Source organism: Dioscorea cayenensis, chromosome 9 (assembly GCF_009730915.1).
Source record: "Dioscorea cayenensis subsp. rotundata cultivar TDr96_F1 chromosome 9, TDr96_F1_v2_PseudoChromosome.rev07_lg8_w22 25.fasta, whole genome shotgun sequence".
Lineage (NCBI taxonomy): Eukaryota > Viridiplantae > Streptophyta > Magnoliopsida > Dioscoreales > Dioscoreaceae > Dioscorea > Dioscorea cayenensis.
Window position 1 is genome coordinate 12,411,490 of NC_052479.1, and position 3,877 is coordinate 12,415,366.

Consider the following 3,877-nt stretch of genomic DNA (forward strand, 5'->3'; position numbering starts at 1 on the left):
AGTCAAATACAAAATGCAAATTACAAAATTGCCCCAGAGATCATATCTCGAGGCAAAATGCAAATTACAGGATTGCCCTTGAGAACACATATCTCGAGGGAATTTCAAATCTTGGGATAGCTTAAACACACATTCTGAGGCAATCCTAAATTTCATGTGGCCTGAGAACAGATCTCGTGGCAACTTGAGAAACACACATCCCGAGGTGAATTGGGATTAAGTGAATTTAAAAAAATAATAATAATAATAATAATAATAAAATAAATAAATAAAAGATTTAAAACTTGAAATTTGAAATTTTAATTTAAAAAAAATAAATAAATTTAAATTTAAATTCGATCCTATTCTCCATTGTGATCTCGTAGGGGAGAGGTTGGGATTATGATAAGGATGAGAGGGGTTTCTTACTTTCTTTAAAAGGGGGAAGAAGAAGAAGAAAAATCAGTGAGGAGGACGAAAAACAATTCAAAAAAAAAAAACCGAGAAAGAATTTGGAGAAAAAAAAGAAGGAAGAAAAAAAAAAAAGAAAAAAGGTCTTTTACTCCTCTCCTCTTATATATATTTATATAAAAAATGGTAAAGTACAAGATTAGTCACTAACCTATCCACAAGTTCCTATTTTGGTCACTAAACCCAAAAAATTCTATTTTGGTCACTAACCTTTTAAATTGCTTCAATTTGGTCACTGACGCCAATGCTCAGATTAGCGAGTCGACGTGGCTTTAGCCATGTCGATGAACTTAACCACGCCAAGACCGCTCTTTAAAAACGTGTCTTCTTTCTTCTTCCCCTTTCCCTTTCCCTTTTCTTTCTTCTTCTCCTTTCATGTTTATTTCTTCTTCTCCTTGGCTGTTTCTTTCTTCTTCTCCTTTCCCGTTTCTTTCTTCTTCCTTGCCCTCAGTCCTGTAATGGGAATTCCCGTGAGATCAACATGTGGTAGATTTGGGTTGCAGTTTCCAGTAATGGCCGAAAGCTATCAGATATTGATCATTGTCTCTTCCTTTATTGTGCAGAGAAAATGATGATTCATCAATGGGGAATCGATGGGCTTGTGATAATCCATCTGAATGAGACCTGCAGTATGAAAACAACATCATCTATTTCTAAAAACAACAGAAACCAATGAATGCTTAATCCTTGTTTATTCTGCTTCACAAATTTAATGAACAACTTGCACCTCCTTGAGAACACACACACAAGTACTTAAAAAAATTAATTTTTTTGGCCAAACAAAAAAACAAGAAAAACACAATACATGGAGAATGTCATTAGCAACACGTAATGTCATTATATTTTTAATAATACACGTAATTCCAAGATGATACTGGAATAACCAACACATAATTCTGCAGATGATACAAAATAACCAACACGAATCTGCATATAAACTGGTAATTTTCCAGATGATACAAAATAAGAAACATAGTCATCTCGTAATAACATAATGACATTCAGAATTCTACAGATAATCTAGTAATTCTGCAGATGATACAAAATAAGTAACATATTAATCTGGTAACAACATCATGACATAATAATATTTAGAATGGTAATACATAGAATTCCGCAGAAGGCATTCATTTAAAAAGAACAATGTGCACAGCCTCCTCAGTAGGAATCCTTCTTTTCATGTGTACCCTTGGTTTTTTCTTTCTTGTTTGCTAGAAGAGCCTTGGCAGACAATTGAGGCATTTTTCTTTTCTTTTGGGCATTGCTTCCAATTGGCAAACAAAAAAAAATCTTTTGGGCAAGGAGAAGAAGAAAGACACGGGAAAGGAAAAGAAGAAAGAAAAGGGAAAGGGAAAGGGGAAGAAGAAAGAAGACACGTTTTTAAAGAGCAGTGACCAAATTGGAAGCAATTTAAAAGGTTAGTGACCAAAATAGATTTTTTTTTGTTTAGTGACCAAAATAGGAACTGGTGGATAGTTTAGTGACTAATCTTGTAATTTACCCTATAAAAAAATATACACGTATATATATGAAGAGAAAAATTTTGCGCTTGCTATCTCGCCGCTCGCCACTCATCGTCACTCATCGCCAGCTGCTCATTGCTCACCGTTATGACATGCATGAGTGTCTAAGATAATGCCGCCAAGCATGCCGCCTGCTGCTCGTGCTGCTGCTTCTTTTTCGTCTTAAGCTCCGTTTGAGAAGAACGAGATGGGCAGAGGCCCCATTGCCTGCACTTTCTCATGATGATGAACCCATGAAGACGGAGAAGTAGAAGCGGTACCTTTCCTCGGAGGAGCTAAAGAAGCACAACTCCGCGTCGGATCTATGGATCTCAATCCAGGGAAAATTTTATGATGTGGCGGATTGGCTTGAGAACCATCCCTGCGATGAAATCCCGCTGCTTGATCTCACTGGCCAGGAAGCCCTCGATGCCTTTGTTACCTTCCACCTCGGCTCCGTTTAGACGCGACAAGACAGCTTCTTCATTAGCTGCTACTCCGATTACCGCATCTCTAAGGTTTCAAAGGATTACCGGAAGCTTGTGGCTGAGTTTGTCAAGATGGAATTTTTTGAGAAGAAGGTGGCATGGTGTCTTCTACTCCATATGCTTGATGCAGTGTCTTGGTTTACTTACTGTGTGACGGGATGATGGGATTCCTGTGGATTCAGTCAGGGTGGATTAGCCATGACTCCGGCCATTATCAAGTCATGACAAGCCCTACTGGTGAAAGAGGAACCACAACGCTCATCATATTGCTTGCAATAGTTTGGAATTCGATCCTGATATGCAGCACATGCCCTCTTTGTTGTCTCTTCCAAGCTTCTCACTTCTCTCACATCCTACTTCTATAATAGAAAGATGAATTTCGATGCCATTTTGAGGTTCTTGGTTAGCTACCAGCATTGGATGTTTTAGTCCATGATGTGCTTTGCAAGAGTTAATCTTTTTTCTCAATCTATATTATTCTTAGTTTTAAGGAAGAAAGTGCCTCATAGATGGCATGAGATTCTTGGTGTTATTGTCTTCTGGATTTGGTATCCTTGTCTTGTGTCGTTCTTAGCATTTGAGTGAATGAACTGATATCAATTCTCAAAGTATTATGAAAAAATCTTGTTTTTTTAAAAAGTGTATAATCATTTTGTGACATTTTGATCCATTGTAGAAGAGTTTAGGTAGTCATGCTCTTTGCTTCATTTTTGTCTCTCTGGGTTGACAGAGGAAAAGGAATGTTGAATTTTTGTGTTAAAGATTATTTTTTGGAGTTCATTAAAACATTATTCCTTATGAAGATATTTTCTTGGCTTGGATGATGTTAGCATGTAATGATGTGAGGATTCAAAATTCACATGTCAAGAAAGAATGCCTTTGTACATGCATGCACAGAGAAAAGAAAGAAAGCTTTATAAAAAAAGAAAAGTATACATGCATATGTGCATGAGATAAAATAAAAAAAAAGAAAAAAAAATTAAAATTTTTTTTGAGAAGCTTGCATATATATCTACTCACGTGAAAAAATAAATAAATAAATAAATAAATTATAAAAAAAAAGATTATTATATGCAAGCATGATGAGGAGCATGTATGCAAATTCATGTGCAAATAAAAATAAATAAATAAAAATGAATGAGAAGCATGATGTTGTTTGTCAGCATTGTCAGGGGTCCATACATGGTGACGTTTTAAGTGGCAGACAAGAAGTAGCATTATGAAAGCCCATGATCTCAAATATATATATATATATATATGAAAAGAGATAAAATGAAATAAACCTAAAAAAATGAATGAATAAAAATAAAAAAAAAGTGAGAACCATCCTATGGACCTAAGATATGCATGCATATACTCACGTGGGGCCATTCATGGAGAGATGTACATGGAATTATTATATATGTATGCATGCAAACAAAAAATTAAAAAAAAATA